The sequence below is a fragment of the Pleurodeles waltl genome, chromosome 10 (assembly GCF_031143425.1).
Source record: "Pleurodeles waltl isolate 20211129_DDA chromosome 10, aPleWal1.hap1.20221129, whole genome shotgun sequence".
NCBI lineage: Eukaryota > Metazoa > Chordata > Amphibia > Caudata > Salamandridae > Pleurodeles > Pleurodeles waltl.
Window position 1 is genome coordinate 742848588 of NC_090449.1, and position 22432 is coordinate 742871019.

Sequence of the window (22432 nt, forward strand, 5' to 3'; positions counted from 1 at the left end):
AAGGAGGCATTTGATGAGAAACAGCCCTAAGCACCACCCATGGAAGAGTCTGAGAATGAAAAAATAGAATCAGGGAAAAATTGGAAGGTGCTTGTCTCAACTCTATATCCCGATTTGTCCAGCGATGGCTGGGAAGTTCCAGACCCCTTATTATGAAGGTCAGGCCTAACCCCGGGGGTCAGAGCAGTGCAAGAGGTAAGCCCCGGGGACAGGCGGTCATATGTACCTCTCATCATTTATTGGCACAAAGGAACACAACATTGTAGGAAAGTACCATCTTGCCTGGCATGTTACCCCCATTTTTCACTGTATATATGTTGTTTTAGTTGTATGTGTCACTGGGACCCTGGTAACCCAGGGCCCCAGTGCTCATAAGTGTGCCTGAATGTGTTACCTGTGTAGTGACTAACTGTCTCACTGAGGCTCTGCTAATCAGAACCTCAGTGGTTATGCTCTCTCATTTCTTTCCAAATTGTCACTAACAGGCTAGTGACCATTTTTACCAATTTACATTGGCTTACTGGAACACCCTTATAATTCCCTAGTATATGGTACTGAGGTACCCAGGGTATTGGGGTTCCAGGAGATCCCTATGGGCTGCAGCATTTCTTTTGCCACCCATAGGGAGCTCTGACAATTCTTACACAGGCCTGCCACTGCAGCCTGAGTGAAATAACGTCCACGTTATTTCACAGCCATTTTACACTGCACTTAAGTAACTTATAAGTCACCTATATGTCTAACCTTTACCTGGTAAAGGTTAGGTGCAAAGTTGCTTAGTGTGAGGGCACCCTGGCACTAGCCAAGGTGCCCCCACATTGTTCAGAGCCAATTCCCTGAACTTTGTGAGTGCGGGGACACCATTACACGCGTGCACTACATATAGGTCACTACCTATATGTGGCTTCACAATGGTAACTCCGAATATGGCCATGTAACATGTCTATGATCATGGAATTGCCCCCTCTATGCCATCCTGGCATAGTTGGCACAATCCCATGATCCCAGTGGTCTGTAGCACAGACCCTGGTACTGCCAAACTGCCCTTCCTGGGGTTTCACTGCAGCTACTGCTGCTGCCAACCCCTCAGACAGGCATCTGCCCTCCTGGGGTCCAGCCAGGCCTGGCCCAGGATGGCAGAACAAAGGACTTCCTCTGAGAGAGGGTGTTACACCCTCTCCCTTTGGAAAATGGTGTGAAGGCAGGGGAGGAGTAGCCTCCCCCAGCCTCTGGAAATGCTTTGTTGGGCACAGATGTGCCCAATTCTGCATAAGCCAGTCTACACCGGTTCAGGGGACCCCTTAGCCCTGCTCTGGCGCGAAACTGGACAAAGGAAAGGGGAGTGACCACTCCCCTGACCTGCACCTCCCCTGGGAGGTGTCCAGAGCTCCTCCAGTGTGCTCCAGACCTCTGCCATCTTGGAAACAGAGGTGCTGCTGGCACACTGGACTGCTCTGAGTGGCCAGTGCCACCAGGTGACGTCAGAGACTCCTTCTGATAGGCTCCTTCAGGTGTTAGTAGCCTATCCTCTCTCCTAGGTAGCCAAACCCTCTTTTCTGGCTATTTAGGGTCTCTGTCTCTGGGGAAACTTTAGATAACGAATGCAAGAGCTCATCCGAGTTCCTCTGCATCTCTCTCTTCACCTTCTGCCAAGGAATCGACTGCTGACCGCGCTGGAAGCCTGCAAACCTGCAACATAGTAGCAAAGACGACTACTGCAACTCTGTAACGCTGATCCTGCCGCCTTCTCGACTGTTTTCCTGCTTGTGCATGCTGTGGGGGTAGTCTGCCTCCTCTCTGCACTAGAAGCTCCGAAGAAATCTCCCGTGGGTCGACTGAATCTTCCCCCTGCAACCGCAGGCACCAAAAAACTGCATTACCGGTCCCTTGGGTCTCCTCTCAGCACAACGAGCGAGGTCCCTCGAATCCAGCGACTCTGTCCAAGTGACCCCCACAGTCCAGTGACTCTTCAGTCCAAGTTTGGTGGAGGTAAGTCCTTGCCTCACCTCGCTGGGCTGCATTGCTGGGAACCACGACTTTTGCAGCTACTCCGGCCCCTGTGCACTTCCGGTGGAAATCCTTTGTGCACAGCCAAGCCTGGGTCCACGGCACTCTAACCTGCATTGCACGACTTTCTAAGTTGGTCTCCGGCGACATGGGACTCCTTTGTGTAACTTCGGGTGAGCACCGTTTCACGCATCCTCATAGTGCCTGTTTCTGGCACTTCTCTGGGTGCTACCTGCTGCTGAGAGGGCTCTTTGTCTTGCTCGATGTCCCCTCTCTCTCCTGGTCCAATTTGCGACCTCCTGGTCCCTCCAGGGCCACAGCAGCGTCCAAAAACGCTAACCGCACGATTTGCAGCTAGCAAGGCTTGTTGGCGTTCTTTCGGCGGGAAAACACTTCTGCACAACTCTCCACGGCGAGAGGGATCCGTCCACCAAAGGGGAAGTCTCTAGCCCTTTTCGTTCCTGCAGAAACCTCAGCTTCTTCTGTCCAGTAGAAGCTTCTTTGCATCCACAGCTGGCATTTCCTGGGCATATGCCCATCTCCGACTTGCTTGTGACTTTTGGACTTGGTCCCCTTGTTCCACAGGTACCCTAGATTGGAAATCCACAGTTGTTGCATTGTTGGTTTGTGTCTTTCCTGCATTATTCCTCTAACACGACTTCTTTGTCCTTAGGGGAACTTTAGTGCACTTTGCACTCACTTTTCAGGGTCTTGGGGAGGGTTATTTTTCTAACTCTCACTATTTTCTAATAGTCCCAGCGACCCTCTACAAGGTCACATAGGTTTGGGGTCCATTCGTGGTTCGCATTCCACTTTTGGAGTATATGGTTTGTGTTGCTCCTATCCCTATGTTTTCCCATTGCATCCTATTGTAACTGTACATTGTTTGCACTGTTTTCTAAGACTATACTGCATATTTTTGCTATTGTGTATATATATCTTGTGTATATTTCCTATCCTCTCACTGAGGGTACACTCTAAGATACTTTGGCATATTGTCATAAAAATAAAGTACCTTTATTTTTAGTATTACTGTGTATTGTGTTTTCTTATGATATTGTGCATATGACACTAAGTGGTACTGTAGTAGCTTCACACGTCTCCTAGTTCAGCCTAAGCTGCTCTGCTAAGCTACCATTATCTATCAGCCTAAGCTGTTAGACACCCTATACACTAATAAGGGATAACTGGGCCTGGTGCAAGGTGCAAGTACCCCTTGGTACTCACTACAAGCCAGTCCAGCCTCCTACATTGGTTGTGCAGCGGTGGGATAAGTGCTTTGAGACTACTTACCACTCTTGTCATTGTACTTTTCATAAGAGAAAAATATACAAAACAAGGTCAGTGTATATACACATAGCCAAAAAGTTTTGCATTTCCTCTTTTCACTCTTTTCTAAGTACTGAAAAGTACTTCTAACTTTCTAAAAAGTTCTAAAAAGTTTAAAAAGTTTTTTTTCTCTGTCTTTCTAAAAGCTCTGACAAACTTTTTTATCTTTTTCTATCACTTTAACTCTCTCTAAAAATGTCTGGCACAGGCCAAAATGTTGATCTGTCCAAACTTGCATATGATCACCTTAGCTGGAAAGGAGCAAGGAGTCTCTGCATAGAGAGAGGTTTGAGTGTAGGGAAGAATCCTTCCTTAGAACTGTTAATTAACATGCTTAGAGAACAAGATAAGGCAAGAAGTGCCCCATCTGTTGAAAAAGTAGCTAATGGTTCCCAATCTGATCCAGGGACTCCCCCAGGAAAAGATTCAGGAAAGAAACTTCCTAGCCTGCCCATTACTAGACAGTCTAGCATAGTTGGTAATGATGATGAGCCGCACCATACAAATAGTGTTGTCTCACATCATAGCAAAAGCATTTATTCTCACCATACTGGTAGTGATGTTTCTGTTAGCAAAGCTGTTAGGGTGGCCTCTGTAAGGGACAGGTCTCCTTCTGTCCATTCTCACCATACTTCTGTTTCAAGGCATGTCCCTCTCACCCACCCTGATGACAGATTGTTAGAAAGGGAGCTCAATAGATTGAGAGTGGAACAAACCAGACTGAAGCTCAAGAAGCAACAGCTGGATTTGGATAGTCAGACCTTAGAAGTAGAGAAGGAGAGACAGAAACTGGGTTTAGAAACCCATGGTGGCAGCAGCAGTATTCCCCATAGTCATCCTGCAAAAGAGCATGATTCCAGGAATCTGCACAAGATAGTTCCCCCTTATAAGGAGGGGGATGACATTAACAAGTGGTTTGCTGCACTTGAGTGGGCCTGTGCTGTACAGGATGTCCCTCAAAGGCAGTGGGCTGCTATCCTATGGCTATCATTTAGTGGAAAAGGTAGGGATAGGCTCCTTACTGTAAAAGAAAATGAAGCTAATGATTACAAAGTTCTTAAGAATGCACTCCTGGACGGTTATGGCTTAACCACTGAACAATACAGGATAAAGTTCAGAGAGACCAAAAAGGAGTCTTCACAAGACTGGGTTGATTTCATTGACCATTCAGTGAAGGCCTTGGAGGGGTGGTTACATGGCAGTAAAGTTACTGATTATGACAGCCTGTATAACTTGATCCTGAGAGAGCATATTCTTAATAATTGTGTGTCTGATTTGTTGCACCAGTACTTGGTGGACTCTGATCTGACCTCTCCCCAAGAATTGGGAAAGAAGGCAGACAAATGGGTCAGAACAAGGGTGAACAGAAAAGTTCATACAGGGGGTGACAAAGATGGCAACAAGAAGAAGGATGGTAAGTCTTCTGACAAGGGTGGGGACAAATCTAAAAATGAGTCTTCATCAGGCCCACAAAAACACTCTGGTGGGGGTGGTGGGCCCACATCCTCTTCTAATCAAAACAAGGAAAAGAAACCATGGTGCTATTTATGTAAAATAAAAGGCCATTGGACAACAGATCCCAGTTGTCCAAAGAAAGGCACCAAGCCTCCTACCACTACAACCCCTACTGCTACACCTAGTGTCCCTACTAATAGCAGTGGTGGTGGGAGCAAACCTACTAATAGCCAATCCAAGGGAGTAGCTGGGCTCACTATTGGTAACTTAGTTGGGGTTGGCCTTGTTAGGGAGGCCACAGAGGCTGTGTTAGTCTCTGAGGGGGCTATTGATTTAGCCACCTTAGTTGCTTGTCCCCTTAATATGGATAAGTACAAGCAGCTACCCCTAATAAATGGTGTTGAGGTTCAGGCCTACAGGGACACTGGAGCCAGTGTGACTATGGTCATAGAGAAACTGGTCCACCCTGAACAACACCTACTTGGTCACCAGTACCAAGTAACCGATGCTCACAACAACACACTTAGCCACCCCATGGCTGTTGTAAATCTCAACTGGGGGGGGGTTACTGGTCCAAAGAAAGTTGTGGTAGCTTCAGATTTACCTGTAGACTGTCTATTAGGGAACGATTTGGAGACATCAGCTTGGTCAGATGTGGAGTTGGAGGCCCATGCAGCAATGCTGGGCATCCCAGGGCATATTTTTGCTTTGACAAGGCCTCAGGCCAAAAAGCAAAAAGGACAGGGAAGCTTGGATCCTGGAACAATGGACCAAGTGCTCCCTAAAGCTAGGGCTAGTAGAAGCATAACACTTCCTACTATCCCTCCCTCTACAGTGGATTCAACTTCAGAGGAAGAAGAATTCCCTCCCTGTGCAGAACCTACACCAGAGGAGCTGGAAGCAGATACTGCTGAGCTTTTGGGTGAAGGGGGGCCTGCCAGAGAGGAGCTGAGTGTGGCACAGCAAACCTGTCCCACATTAGAGGGTCTCAGACAGCAAGCTGTCAAACAGGCTAATGGGGATGTCAGTGACTCTCACAGAGTTTACTGGGAGGACAACCTCTTGTACACTGAGCATAGGGATCCTAAACCTGGAGCTGCCAGGAGATTAGTGATTCCTCAGGAGTACAGAAAGTTCCTCCTAACCCTGGCACATGACATTCCCCTAGCTGGGCATCTAGGACAAATAAAAACTTGGGACAGGCTTGTTCCCCTGTTTCATTGGCCTAGAATGTCTGAGGACACAAAGGAATTTTGTAAGTCCTGTGAAACCTGTCAAGCCAGTGGCAAGACAGGTGGCACACCAAAGGCACCCCTTATTCCACTGCCTGTGGTTGGGGTTCCCTTTGAAAGGGTAGGGGTTGACATAGTTGGCCCCCTTGACCCTCCTACTGCTTCAGGCAATAGATTCATCTTAGTGGTAGTGGACCATGCCACAAGATATCCTGAAGCTATTCCTTTAAGGACCACTACAGCACCTGCAGTGGCAAAGGCCCTCCTGGGAATATTTTCCAGGGTGGGCTTCCCAAAGGAAGTAGTATCAGACAGAGGAAGCAATTTCCTGTCTGCATACTTAAAGGGCATGTGGAAGGAGTGTGGTGTAACGTACAAGTTCACAACACCCTATCACCCACAAACAAATGGACTGGTGGAGAGATTTAATAAAACTCTCAAAGGCATGATTATGGGTCTCCCTGAAAAACTCCGCAGGAGATGGGATATCCTTCTACCATGCCTCCTTTTTGCCTACAGGGAGGTACCCCAGAAAGGAGTGGGCTTCAGCCCCTTTGAACTTCTTTTTGGACACCCTGTTAGGGGTCCACTCACACTTGTAAAGGAGGGTTGGGAACAACCTTTAAAAGCTCCTAAGCAGGATATTGTGGATTATGTACTTGGCCTCAGATCAAGGATGGCTGAGTACATGAAAAAGGCCAGTAAAAACCTTCAGGCCAGCCAAGAACTCCAGAAGCAATGGCATGATCAGAAGGCTGTTTTGGTTCAGTACCAACCAGGGCAGAAAGTGTGGGTCTTGGAGCCTGTGGCCCCAAGAGCACTCCAAGATAAATGGAGTGGACCCCACATAATTGTTGAAAAGAAGGGAGAAGTCACCTATTTAGTTGACTTAGGCACTGCAAGGAGTCCCCTTAGGGTACTCCATGTAAACCGCCTGAAACCCTACTATGACAGGGCTGATCTCACCCTGCTCATGGCAACAGATGAGGGACAGGAAGAAGACAGTGATCCTCTACCTGATCTCTTCTCTTCCACAGAACAAGATGCTCTGGTGGAAGGTGTAGTTTTGGCTGATTGCCTTACTGCTGAGCAGAAAGACAATTGCATAAATCTCCTAGATCAATTCTCTGAACTCTTCTCTACTGTGTCAGGTACCACTTCTTGGTGTGAGCACACTATAGATACTGGAGACAGCTTGCCTGTCAAAAGTAAGATCTATAGGCAGCCTGACCATGTCAGGGACTGCATAAAGCAAGAGGTCCAGAAAATGTTAGAACTAGGAGTGGTTGAGCACTCTGACAGTCCATGGGCTTCTCCTGTGGTACTGGTACCAAAACCCCATTCCAAAGATGGAAAGAAGGAAATGCGGTTTTGTGTAGACTATAGAGGTCTCAACTTGGTAACCAAAACTGATGCTCACCCTATACCCAGGGCAGATGAGCTCATAGATACACTGGCATCTGCCAAGTATCTAAGCACTTTTGACTTGACTGCAGGGTATTGGCAGATCAAATTGTCAGAAGATGCTAAACCTAAGACTGCATTTTCAACCATTGGAGGACATTACCAGTTTACTGTAATGCCTTTTGGTTTGAAAAATGCACCTGCCACTTTTCAAAGGTTGGTGAACACAGTCCTGCAAGGGCTGGAAGCTTTCAGTGCAGCATATTTGGACGATATAGCTGTCTTTAGCTCCAGCTGGGATGATCACCTGGTCCACCTATGGAAAGTTTTGGAGGCCCTGCAAAAGGCAGGCCTCACTATCAAGGCTTCAAAGTGCCAGATAGGGCAGGGTAAGGTGGTTTATCTGGGACACCTTGTTGGTGGGGAACAGATTGCACCACTTCAGGGGAAAATCCAAACAATTATTGATTGGGTTCCCCCTACCACTCAGACTCAGGTGAGAGCCTTCCTAGGCCTCACTGGGTATTACAGGAGGTTCATTAAGAACTATGGCTCCATTGCAGCCCCTCTTAATGACCTCACATCCAAGAAAGTGCCTAAAAAGGTATTATGGACAGCAAACTGTCAGAAAGCTTTTGAGGAGCTGAAGCAGGCCATGTGCTCTGCACCTGTCCTAAAAAGCCCTTGTTACTCTAAAAAATTCTATGTCCAAACTGATGCATCTGAATTAGGAGTAGGGGCAGTCCTATCACAACTTAATTCTGAGGGCCAGGATCAACCTGCTGCTTTTATTAGTAGGAGGTTGACCCCTAGAGAAAAGCGTTGGTCTGCTATAGAGAGGGAGGCCTTTGCTGTGGTCTGGGCTCTGAAGAAGTTGAGGCCATACCTGTTTGGCACTCACTTAATTGTTCAGACAGACCACAAACCTCTACTTTGGCTAAAACAAATGAAAGGTGAAAATCCTAAATTGTTGAGGTGGTCCATATCCCTACAGGGAATGGACTATACAGTGGAACATAGACCTGGGAGTAGCCACTCCAATGCAGATGGACTCTCCAGATATTTCCACTTAGACAATGAAGACTCATCAGGTCATGGCTAGTCTTATTGTCCTTCGTTTGGGGGGGGGTTGTGTAGGAAAGTACCATCTTGCCTGGCATGTTACCCCCATTTTTCACTGTATATATGTTGTTTTAGTTGTATGTGTCACTGGGACCCTGGTAACCCAGGGCTCCAGTGCTCATAAGTGTGCCTGAATGTGTTACCTGTGTAGTGACTAACTGTCTCACTGAGGCTCTGCTAATCAGAACCTCAGTGGTTATGCTCTCTCATTTCTTTCCAAATTGTCACTAACAGGCTAGTGACCATTTTTACCAATTTACATTGGCTTACTGGAACACCCTTATAATTCCCTAGTATATGGTACTGAGGTACCCAGGGTATTGGGGTTCCAGGAGATCCCTATGGGCTGCAACATTTCTTTTGCCACCCATAGGGAGCTCTGACAATTCTTACACAGGCCTGCCACTGCAGCCTGAGTGAAATAACGTCCACGTTATTTCACAGCCATTTTACACTGCACTTAAGTAACTTATAAGTCACCTGTATGTCTAACCTTTACCTGGTAAAGGTTAGGTGCAAAGTTGCTTAGTGTGAGGGCACCCTGGCACTAGCCAAGGTGCCCCCACATTGTTCAGAGCCAATTCCCTGAACTTTGTGAGTGCGGGGACACCATTACACGCGTGCACTACATATAGGTCACTACCTATATGTGGCTTCACAATGGTAACTCCGAATATGGCCATGTAACATGTCTATGATCATGGAATTGCCCCCTCTATGCCATCCTGGCATAGTTGGCACAATCCCATGATCCCAGTGGTCTGTAGCACAGACCCTGGTACTGCCAAACTGCCCTTCCTGGGGTTTCACTGCAGCTGCTGCCAACCCCTCAGACAGGCATCTGCCCTCCTGGGGTCCAGCCAGGCCTGGCCCAGGATGGCAGAACAAAGGACTTCCTCTGAGAGAGGGTGTTACACCCTCTCCCTTTGGAAAATGGTGTGAAGGCAGGGGAGGAGTAGCCTCCCCCAGCCTCTGGAAATGCTTTGTTGGGCACAGATGTGCCCAATTCTGCATAAGCCAGTCTACACCGGTTCAGGGACCCCTTAGCCCTGCTCTGGCGCGAAACTGGACAAAGGAAAGGGGAGTGACCACTCCCCTGACCTGCACCTCCCCTGGGAGGTGTCCAGAGCTCCTCCAGTGTGCTCCAGACCTCTGCCATCTTGGAAACAGAGGTGTTGCTGGCACACTGGACTGCTCTGAGTGGCCAGTGCCACCAGGTGACGTCAGAGACTCCTTCTGATAGGCTCCTTCAGGTGTTAGTAGCCTATCCTCTCTCCTAGGTAGCCAAACCCTCTTTTCTGGCTATTTAGGGTCTCTGTCTCTGGGGAAACTTTAGATAACGAATGCAAGAGCTCATCCGAGTTCTTCTGCATCTCTCTCTTCACCTTCTGCCAAGGAATCGACTGCTGACCGCGCTGGAAGCCTGCAAACCTGCAACATAGTAGCAAAGACGACTACTGCAACTCTGTAACGCTGATCCTGCCGCCTTCTCGACTGTTTTCCTGCTTGTGCATGCTGTGGGGGTAGTCTGCCTCCTCTCTGCACCAGAAGCTCCGAAGAAATCTCCTGTGGGTCGACTGAATCTTCCCCCTGCAACCGCAGGCACCAAAAAGCTGCATTACTGGTCCCTTGGGTCTCCTCTCAGCACGACGAGCGAGGTCCCTCGAATCCAGCGACTCTGTCCAAGTGACCCCCACAGTCCAGTGACTCTTCAGTCCAAGTTTGGTGGAGGTAAGTCCTTGCCTCACCTCGCTGGGCTGCATTGCTGGGAACCACGACTTTTGCAGCTACTCCGGCCCCTGTGCACTTCCGGCGGAAATCCTTTGTGCACAGCCAAGCCTGGGTCCACGGCACTCTAACCTGCATTGCACGACTTTCTAAGTTGGTCTCCGGCGACGTGGGACTCCTTTGTGTAACTTCGGGTGAGCACCGTTTCACGCATCCTCGTAGGGCCTGTTTCTGGCACTTCTCCGGGTGCTACCTGCTGCTGAGAGGGCTCCTTGTCTTGCTCGACGTCGCTCTCTCTCCTGGTCCAATTTGCGACCTCCTGGTCCCTCCAGGGCCACAGCAGCGTCCAAAAACGCTAACCGCACGATTTGCAGCTAGCAAGACTTGTTGGCGTTCTTTCGGCGGGAAAACACTTCTGCACAACTCTCCACGGCAAGAGGGATCCGTCCACCAAAGGGGAAGTCTCTAGCCCTTTTCGTTCCTGCAGAAACCTCAGCTTCTTCTGTCCAGTAGAAGCTTCTTTGCATCCACAGCTGGCATTTCCTGGGCATATGCCCATCTCCGACTTGCTTGTGACTTTTGGACTTGGTCCCCTTGTTCCACAGGTACCCTAGATTGGAAATCCACAGTTGTTGCATTGTTGGTTTGTGTCTTTCCTGCATTATTCCTCTAACACGACTTCTTTGTCCTTAGGGGAACTTTAGTGCACTTTGCACTCACTTTTCAGGGTCTTGGGGAGGGTTATTTTTCTAACTCTCACTATTTTCTAATAGTCCCAGCGACCCTCTACAAGGTCACATAGGTTTGGGGTCCATTCGTGGTTCGCATTCCACTTTTGGAGTATATGGTTTGTGTTGCTCCTATCCCTATGTTTTTCCATTGCATCCTATTGTAACTATACATTGTTTGCACTGTTTTCTAAGACTATACTGCATATTTTTGCTATTGTGTATATATATCTTGTGTATATTTCCTATCCTCTCACTGAGGGTACACTCTAAGATACTTTGGCATATTGTCATAAAAATAAAGTACCTTTATTTTTAGTATAACTGTGTATTATGTTTTCTTATGATATTGTGCATATGACACTAAGTGGTACTGTAGTAGCTTCACACGTCTCCTAGTTCAGCCTAAGCTGCTCTGCTAAGCTACCATTATCTATCAGCCTAAGCTGCTAGACACCCTATACACTAATAAGGGATAACTGGGCCTGGTGCAAGGTGCAAGTACCCCTTGGTACTCACTACAAGCCAGTCCAGCCTCCTACAAACATGTTATGGCACTGCTCGATATAGGTGCGGAAGTAACTTTGATAAATGGAAACCCTAAGAGGCTGCCAGGGAAGGGTGTGATCATTAATGGTTACGGGGGTGCAGAAACAGAGGCCAAACCTGTTAAGCTCAAATTGTCAATCGGGAAAGGACCCCTGTTCACGGCAGAAGTATTAATAGCTGAAGTACCAGAATACATTATTGGCATGGATTTGTTACTAGGCAAAACTATTGATACGCAATGGGGAACATTTACTTTTGGTGTGAGGAGTGTACATATAGAGAAATCTAGGACAGTTCTGGTTGGGCATGCAAAGTGGAGTCCATTACATGTGCCTCCTCCAAAGGAGCCGGTGTGCATTAAACAGTACCGCAGACCCGGAGGTCATAAAGAGATTTCAGAAACCATACAGGGGCTGCTAGATGCAGGTGTGTTAAGGTCGGCTGTGAGCCCATTTAACTCTCCCATATGGCCAGTGAAGAAACCTGATGATACCTATCGAATGACTGTCGACTATCGACAACTGAATAAAGTGGCTCCACCCTTGGCAGCCACAGTCCCAGACATCATCACACTGGTGGAACAGTTGAGTAAAGATGTGGGGGAATGATATGCCGTGATTGATCTAGCAAACACCTTCTTTTCAATTGATATTGATGAGGCCAGTCATGACCAATTTGCAATAAACTGGCAGGACAGACAATTCACATTCAATAAGTTGCCCCAGGGGTACGTGCATAGTCTCACATTGTGTCATGGGCTAATAGCCAGAGATTTAGCCATCTTCTCGGCTGGAAACACCCGACTTGCACATTACATTGAAGACATCATGATCACTGGGGACACTAAAGAGAAAGTCTCAGACACGCTGGAAAGATTAATTGAATACTTACAGCAGAGGGGATGGGCTATTAACCCCAAAAAAGGTCCAAGGCCCGGCACAAGAGGTGAAATTCCTGGGCGCTATTTGGTCAGGACCAGTAAAAAGAATACCACAGGAAGTGATTGATACAGTACAGAAGCTAAAGATTCCTTCAACTAAGGCAGAAGCACAACGATTTATTGGTTTGATGGGATTCTGGAGACAACATATCCCTCACTTAGGATTAATATTGAGACCATTATATCAAGTTACACGAAAAAAGCACCTTTTCCAATGGGGACCTGAACAGCAAGAGGCCTTTGATTGAGCAAAAGATGCATTACAGAATTATTTTGCGTTAGGTCCCATCACAGAAGGAGACCCGTTTGAGCTGGAAATGATAGTACAGGATGATGTAGTGATGTGGAGTTTATGGTAGAGGCAAGGAAAAAAGAGAGTGCCACAAGGATTCTGGTCAAAGAGATTAACTCCATCCATGAGCAATTACACCCCGTTAGAAAAAGAACTAGTAGGAGCATATTGGGCGTTAGTAGAAACAGAGTGCATAACTGGTGACCGGCCGGTTACCTTAAGAACACGGGTCCCCTTACTAGATGGTATCTGCAGCAGAGGGCAAAACCGGGGCCAGAAGGGGTATCAAAGTTACAAGAAGAAATGCTGGGGGCAGTGGACTTACAGGCAATGGTCCCCTCGCCAGAGCCATCTGAGATGGAGTCCTCACCATTTAAAACAGCCCCACCTTTTGAACAACTCACAGAAGAACAACAACAAAATGCATGGTTCACAGATGGTACCGCCCGGTACCATCAAGGAAAAAGACAATGGCAAATAGTTGCATTCCAGCCTGCTACAAAAACGCTGTTGCTGCAAGGAGGAAGTAATGGATCAAGCCAGCTTGCAGAACTGCAGGGGGTAGCAGCAGTGATCGAACAGGCCCCCATAGAAGAGAAAACATTTGTGTACACTGACAGCTGGGCCACCTACCAAGGACTAGTAAGCTGGGCCCCGACTTGGTGCAAGGATGGATGGAAAATCAAAGGCACCCCCATTTGGGGAGGCGAGCAGCTATGGGAAGAGATGTGGGAGAAAGGGCAAAAATGTCAAATCTATGTGGGACATGTGGATGCCCATTGCCCATCGGACACCTCACTTGCATCTCTATTCAACAACACCGCAGATCAGATGGCCAAAACACGAACAGTGGTCATCAATGAGGAGGCTGAAGCTGCTCTAGCAAACTGGGCCCATGCAACATCTGGACATCTAGGAGAGAATGGCACTTATGCATGGGCACAGCAACAACAGATTCCAGTTACTAAAGAACAGGTGCAACAAGCAGTAAAAGAGTGACGCACATGCAACCAGACAAGACAAATGCCCCTGCAAAAGAAGCCTAGCGGCCATATCAGAAGAGGAACCGCAGCTGCTACAGTGTGGCAATTGGACTATAATGGGCTGCTACCAAAGGAAGGAGGAAAAAGCTACGTATTGACCATGGTGGACACCTACTCTGGCCTTATGTTGGGTATGCCCTGTAAGTCTGCAGACCAAAAGTCCACTTTGCGAGGGCTAAACTACCTGATAAAACATTATGGGGTACCTGATGAAATCCAAACAGACAGGGGCACACACTTTTCAGGGAAAACAGTGCAGGATTGGGCGCAGGAACAGGGAATTCGGTGGATTTTACACCTTAGTTATTATCCACAAGCTGCAGGCATGATTGAGAGATATAACGGACTGTTGAAAGAACAGCTAGAAAAGTTATCAGCACATCAGGCTCTAAAAGGATGGAGTAGTAATTTAGACAAAGCCTTGTTCGAACTGAACAATAGACCAGTTGGGCAGCAGACTCCTTTCATTCGGATGACAGGGCATGATAAAGAAATCACCCACACAATGATTGTCTGGAAAACAGACCCTCGAGCTTGATTACCTTTACAGGCTACTTCTGTGAGTATAGAACTGGACCTGTTTGCTCCAGAGGATGGACAAATACCCGTAGGACAGGTGAAAACTGTTCCCTTAGGAATAGGAGTAAGAGTATCACCTGGAACATATGGTAGAATTGCCCCTCGATCCAGCCTAGCCATCAAGGGAGTGTCGGTGCTAGGGGGAGTCATAGACCCAGATTTTAGAGGAGAGGTTAAAGTAGTATTACTGAACCAAGGAGATGCTACTGTATCGTATCAAGCACATGACAGACTTGCTCAATTGATTTGTGAACAAGCGTATACCCCCCACATTGAAGAAAGATCTGCCCCCCCCGATAACACCTAGAGAGGTGAAGGGGGATTTGGAAGCACAGGAAGAAGAGTATGGGTGCATCATCCAGGGAAAAAGCCAGAGGCAGGAGAGATATTGAGTCAAGGGGTGGGGAGTACGTATATTGTACTTTTAAAGAATTGTAATGTACCTGTATTTGTACCTGCAGTGAGACTTACCCCCATGGTCGTAAATGATGAAATCTGCATCAATGACGTGGTTCCTGTTTGCGGTCATGATTATAACCGGAGAACGTATATGGGTCCGACCAAATATAGCAGAGAATGTCATTACGGACCTTCATGTCACTTGTGCACCTCAAGCTGCTAATGTAACTGATGACCGGGGAAATGTTTCACTATGCAACATGAAGGTACCTGGAGGCAAGTGGATAGCTGCCAAAGCTGTAACCTGGAAGGTGACTGGACAGCAAATCTGACATGCGAACGGACTGAACGAGTTGCAGGGAATGGCAGCAACAGTTCAGGCTTTGATTATACGCTAAACATGATATGTAAATATTGTGATACCATTGTACCTTTTACACCAGTACAGACATATCTGTGTAGATCTTATGATTGTTCTAACAAACGAGATATTTTACCAGGACATATGGTGATTGTTACAATGACTAATAGAACCAAAGGAGTTCGATACTCCAAACCGCCCGCCTTTATGTTTTATGTAGCCGAAAGACGCATGGCCAGCAATCTAGGCAACGTTTCCATAGTTCGATATAGAATAGGATGTAAGCAAGCTTTGCATACAAGCATAATTAACCATATTGTGTTACAGATAACTATTGCGAAGGGGAATTTTTCTAAGTACGATCCATTATGCACACCATGGACACTACAGTTATGGCTCTTGCCGAAGTTACGCATCAGAAGAGATCTAGGCTCCAAGATAGCCGGGGCCACCGGAATTGGGGTAGGGGCCCTGAACGCTTTTGATATTGAAGCCATCAGGAATAAGCTATCTTCTACAGGATATAGTACAGGGGATGCCATAAAAGTAATTTCACAATGGGGGCCCACACACTCACAAGAAGTATGGAAGGGTCTGCGTGGGTTGTATCGTGATTGGCAATGGCATAATTTCACTTATGAACAATTTGGAAAAAGCTTTCAAAGCACACAAACAGTGTCCAAAGGAATTCAGTTCATACTATGGCAAAGCATTGTCAATCACCAGTATGTAGACTTCAAAGCGGAATGGGGACAGCTTCAGGGTGAATATTGGAGACAACAATTGCATTTGCCTGAGGAAATATGGGTAAAGCCCATACAATTTCATTGTGAGATGTGTTATGCTCATTTTGATATAGCTAGAAGTGATCTTCCTCCTGAAATATGGTGCCCCTTTATATTGCTCCCTGTACTAAAAGGTGAAGAATGGTGGATACCTCACACTGACAAAAAATGGATTGATCAAACTAATCACACCGTAGATCCCACTAGATGTGCAGATTGGTCTAAGGGGTGGGTATGTACCCACATTGGACGGGTGCTACATCCATGCCTTCACCCAATACCAGGAGAATGTGAATGGTTACCTTATCCTATTAATGGCACAGACTTATATCAGATAGGAACAGAGAGTATATGTTACGTTACTAATCGTCGCTTAATTATTCACTGATTTGTACAAACCACCGGAGAGCAGGTAATGTGTATGTGCAATATTACCAGCATTATTGACATAAGTATTCACATCCTATACGACTGACTAAGTTCACCACAACCACATTGCAGACGCAAATGCAAGCACAGTTAGAATGGAACATCCCGCTTGTTGTGAAGCTACCTAGACTAGAGGCAATCAGGCGCTACGCACAAATCACATTTGCTAAATTCGACATGGCGGCTAAATATACCAAGGATACCGCCATACAGATGACCATAGACGCCAAACAGCTTATGCACACTGCTTCACGCATCCCGCAAGTAACTGAGCACCATTGGTATGACATCTCCTTAGGTTGGGAATCAGGAGCTACAAAGATGCTAAATATAGTGTTACATCCGCTAATCTGGTTATTGATTGTCTGTATCACACTATACTGATTATACTATGTAGACTATATGTACGCACAAACCAGCTTTATACTAAAATACAGGCGCTTAGAATAATGCTAACAAGTATTCGTAGCAATCTAGCTAGCGAAGTGTTACAATAAATAATTCTTGTTTCGCAAGCATCGCGCTCACATAAGTGGTGGAGTGATCCGTATAGGGAAAGGTGCGGAAGACATTGTGACGTGAAGGGTTAATTAGCTTGAACAGTGTAGATGAGCGTGATGCCTGCCGAAGCCAGAGCAAAGTGGAAGAAATTCCCGATGTTCGCATTCAAGCTTGTTTTCTTTTGACATTCCGTAGATAAACTTATTTGCAGCTGCATGTGTGAGAAACAGGCTGTGAAGGAGATTCAGTCTCAACCTTGAGAACGAGACCACAGTAAAAGATGGAATGAAAACAATGACCAGGGAATGGCAAGGCAGCCAAGAGACATTGTGAGAAAGTAGTCTTTTTCTAGCCTTGTTACCCCCACTTTTGGCCTGTTTGTGAGTGTATGTCAGGGTGTTTTCACTGTCTCACTGGGATCCTGCTAGCCAGGGCCCAGTGCTCATAGTAAAAACCCTATGTTTTCAGTATGTTTGTTATGTGTTACTAGGACCCCAGTGCTCATAAGTTTTTGGCCTATATGTATGTGTTCCCTGTGTGGTGCCTAACTGTCTCACTGAGGCTCTGCTAACCAGAACCTCAGTGGTTATGCTCTCTCTGTACAAATTGTCACTAACAGTCTAGTGACCAATTTTACCAATTTACATTGGCTTACTGGAACACCCTTATAATTCCCTAGTATATGGTACTGAGGTACCCAGTGTATTGGGGTTCCAGGAGATCCCTATGGGCTGCAGCATTTCTTTTGCCACCCATAAGGAGCTCTGACAATTCTTACACAGGCCTGCCACTGCAGCCTGAGTGAAATAACGTCCACGTTATTTCACAGCCATTTTACACTGCACTTAAGTAACTTATAAGTCACCTATATGTCTAACCTTTACCTGGTAAAGGTTAGGTGCAAAGTTACTTAGTGTGAGGGCACCCTGGCACTAGCCAAGGTGCCCCCACATTGTTCAGGGCCAAGTCCCCGGACTTTGTGAGTGCGTGGACACCATTACACGCGTGCACTACATGTAGGTCACTACCTATATGTAGCTTCACAATGGTAACTCCGAAGATATGGCCATGTAACATGTCTATGATCATGGAATTGCCCCCTCTATGCCATCCTGGCATAGTTGGCACAATCCCATGATCCCAGTGGTCTGTAGCACAGACCCTGGTACTGCCAAACTGCCTTTCCTGGGGTTTCACTGCAGCTGCTGCTGCTGCCAACCCCTTAGACAGGTTTCTGCCCTCCTGGGGTCCAGCCAGGCTTGGCCCAGGATGGCAGAACAAAGGACTTCCACTGAGAGAGGGTGTTACACCCTCTCCCTTTGGAAAATGGTGTGAAGGCAGGGGAGGAGTAGCCTCCCCCAGCCTCTGGAAATGCTTTCATGGGCACACATGGTGCCCATTTCTGCATAAGCCAGTCTACACCGGTTCAGGGACCCCTCAGCCCTGCTCTGGCGCGAAACTGGACAAAGGAAAGGGGAGTGACCACTCCCCTGACCTGCACCTCCCCTGGGAGGTGCCCAGAGCTCCTCCAGTGTGCTCCAGACCTCTGCCATCTTGGAAACAGAGGTGCTGCTGGCACACTGGACTGCTCTGAGTGGCCAGTGCCAGCAGGTGACGTCAGAGACTCCTTCTGATAGGCTCCTTCAGGTGTTGCTAACCTATCCTCTCTCCTAGGTAGCCAAACCCTATTTTCTGGCTATTTAGGGTCTCTGTCTCTGGGGATTCCTGAGATAATGAATGCAAGTGCTCATCCGAGTTCCTCTGCATCTCTCTCTTCACCTTCTGCCTAGGAATCGACTGCTGACCGCGCTGGAAGCCTGCAAAACTGCAACAAAGTAGCGAAGACGACTACTGCAACTCTGTAACGCTGATCCTGCCGCCTTCTCAACTGTTTTCCTGGTGGTGCATGCTGTGGGGGTAGTCTGCCTCCTCTCTGCACTAGAAGCTCCGAAGAAATCTCCCGTGGGTCGACGGAATCGTCCCCCTGCAACCGCAGGCACCAAAGAACTGCATCACTGGTACCCTGGGTCTCCTCTCAGCATGACGAGCGAGGTCCCTTGAATCCAGCAACTCTGTCCAAGTGACTCCCACAGTCCAGTGACTCTTCAGTCCAAGTTTGGTGGAGGTAAGTCCTTGCCTCCCCACGCCAGACTGCATTGCTGGGAACTGCGACTTTTGCAGCTACTCCGGCCTCCGTGCACTTCCGGCAGAAATCCTTTGTGCACAGTCCAGCCTGGGTCCACGGCACTCTAGCCTGCATTGCACAACCTCCTAAGTTGTCCTCCGGCGATGTGGGACTCCTTTGTGCGACTTTGGGTGAGCACCGTTTCACGCATCCTCGTAGTGCCTGTTTCTGGCACTTCTGCGGGTGCTGCCTGCTGCTGAGAGAGCTCCCTGTCTTGCTCGACGCCCCCTCTGTCCCCAGACGCAATTGGCGACATCCTGGTCCCTCCTGGGCCACAGCAGCATCCAAAAACCCTAACCGCATGATTTGCAGCTAGCAAGGCTTGTTGGCAGTCTTTCTTCAGGAAAACACTTCTGCACGACTCTCCACGGCGTGGGAAATTCGTCCTCCAAAGGGGAAGTTCCTAGCCCTTGTCGTTCCTGCAGAATCTTCAGCTTCTACTGTCCAGTAGCAGCTTCTTTGCACCCACAGCTGGCATTTCCTGGGCATCTGCCCATCTCCGACTTGCTTGTGACTTTTGGACTTGGTCCCCTTGTTCCACAGGTACCCTCGACTGGAAATCCATTGTTGTTGCATTGCTGGTTTGTGTCTTTCCTGCAGAATTCCCCTATCACGACTTCTTTGTCCTTTGGGGAACTTTAGTGCACTTTGCACTCACTTTTCAGGGTCTTGGGGTGGGCTATTTTTCTAACCCTTACTATTTTCTAATAGTCCCAGCGACCCTCTACAAGGTCACATAGGTTTGGGGTCCATTCGTGGTTCGCATTCCACTTTTGGAGTATATGGTTTGTGTTGCCCCTATCCCTATGTGTCCCCATTGCATCCTATTGTAACTATACATTGTTTGCACTGTTTTCCAAGACTATACTGCATATGTTTGGTATTGTGTACATATATCTTGTGTATATTTGCTATCCTCCTACTGAGGGTACTCACTGAGATACTTTTGGCATATTGTCATAAAAATAAAGTACCTTTATTTTTAGTATATCTGTGTATTGTGTTTTCTTATGATATTGTGCATATGACACTTGTGGTACTGTAGGAGCTTCACTCGTCTCCTAGTTCAGCCTAAGCTGCTCTGCTAAGCTACCATTATCTATCAGCCTAAGCTGCTAGACACCCTATACACTAATAAGGGATAACTGGGCCTGGTGCAAGGTGTAAGTACCCCTAGGTACTCACTACAAGCCAGTCCAGCCTCCTACATTGGTTGTGCAGCGGTGGGATAAGTGCTTTGAGACTACTTACCACTCTTGTCATTGTACTTTTCATAAGAGAAAAATATACAAAACAAGTTCAGTGTATGTACACCTAACCAAAAAGTTTTGCATTTCTTTTCTCACTTCTTTTCTAAAGTGCTGAAAAGTACTTCTAACTTTCTAAAAAGTTCTTAAAAGTTTAAAACGTTTTTTTTCCTGTTCTTTAAAAAGTTCTAAAAAGTTTTTCTCACTTTTTCTGTCACTTAAACACTTTCTAAAAATGTCTGGCACAGGCCAAAATGTTGATCTGTCCAAACTTGCATATGATCACCCTAGCTGGAAAGGAGCAAGGAGTCTCTGCATAGAAAGAGGTTTGAGTGTAGGGAAGAATCCTTCTTTGGAATTATTGCTTAACATGCTTAGAGAACAAGATAAGGCCAGAAGGGCCCCATCTGTTGAAAAAGTAGCAAATGGTTCCCAATCTGATCCAGGGACTCCCCTAGGAAAAGATTCAGGAAAGAAACTTCCTAGCCTGCCCATTACTAGACAGTCTAGCATAGTTGGTACTGATGTAGAGTCACACCATACAGATAGTGTTGTCTCACATCATAGCAAGAGTATTCCTTCTCACCACAGTAGAAGTGATGTTTCTGTTCACCAAGCTGTTAGGGTGCCTTCTGTAAGGGATAGGTCTCCTTCTGTCCATTCTCACCATACTTCTGTTTCAAGGCATGTCCCACCCACCCACCCTGATGACAGATTGTTAGAAAGGGAGCTCAATAGATTGAGAGTGGAACAAACCAGACTGAAGCTCAAGAAGCAACAGCTGGATTTGGATAGACAGACCTTAGAAGTAGAGAAGGAGAGACAGAAGCTGGGTTTAGAAACCCATGGTGGCAGCAGCAGTATTCCCCATAGTCATCCTGCAAAGGAGCATGATTCCAGGAATCTGCACAAGATAGTTCCCCCTTATAAGGAGGGGGATGACATTAACAAGTGGTTTGCTGCACTTGAGAGGGCCTGTGCTGTACAGGATGTCCCTCAAAGGCAGTGGGCTGCTATCCTATGGCTATCATTTAGTGGAAAGGGTAGGGATAGGCTCCTTACTGTGAAAGAAAGTGAAGCCAATGATTACAAAGTTCTTAAGAATGCACTCCTGGATGGTTATGGCTTAACCACTGAACAGTACAGGATAAAGTTCAGAGAGACCAAAAGGAGTCTTCACAAGACTGGGTTGATTTCATTGACCATTCAGTGAAGGCCTTGGAGGGGTGGTTACATAGCAGTAAAGTTACTGATTATGACAGCCTGTATAACTTGATCCTGAGAGAGCATATTCTTAATAATTGTGTGTCTGATTTGTTGCACCAGTACTTGGTGGACTCTGATCTGACTTCTCCCCAAGAATTAGGAAAGAAGGCAGACAAATGGGTCAGAACAAGGGTGAACAGAAAAGTTCATACAGGGGGGGACAAAGAGAACAATAAGAAGAAAGATGGTGAAAAATCTCAAGATAAGCATGGGGATAAGGGTAAAACCAAAGATCCCACTTCAAATCTTAAACACTCTTCAGGGGGTGGGGATAAAACAAATTCTTCCTCTTCTTCTCAACCTACACAATTTAAAAAGCCTTGGTGCTTTGTGTGTAAAAATAGAGCCCATAGGCCAGGGGATAAGTCCTGTCCAGGTAAACCCCCTGAGCCTACCACCACTAATACATCAAGCTCTAGTGCCCCTAGCAGTAGTGGTACTAGTGGTGGGACTGCTGGCAACAGTCAAGTTAAGAGTGTAGTTGGGTTCACTTATGGGTGCATAGTAGAAACTGGGGTATTCACTCCCAAGACAGTTTCTGTCACACCTTGGGGCATATTTATACTCCGTTTGCGCCGGAATTGCGTTGTTTTTTTTAACGCAATTTAGACGCAAAACTAACTCCATATTTATACTTTGGCGTTAGACGCGTCTAGCGCCAAAGTCCATGGAGTTTGCGTCATTTTTTAGCGTGGTCACCTACTTTGCGTTAATGAGATGCAAGGTAGGCGTTCACGTCTAAAAAATCGACTCCGAGGCATGTGCGTCGGATTTATACTCCCGGGCAAAATTCACGCCCGGGAGTGGGCGGGTCAAAAAAAATGACGTACGGCCGCTTTTGCGCCGTTTTT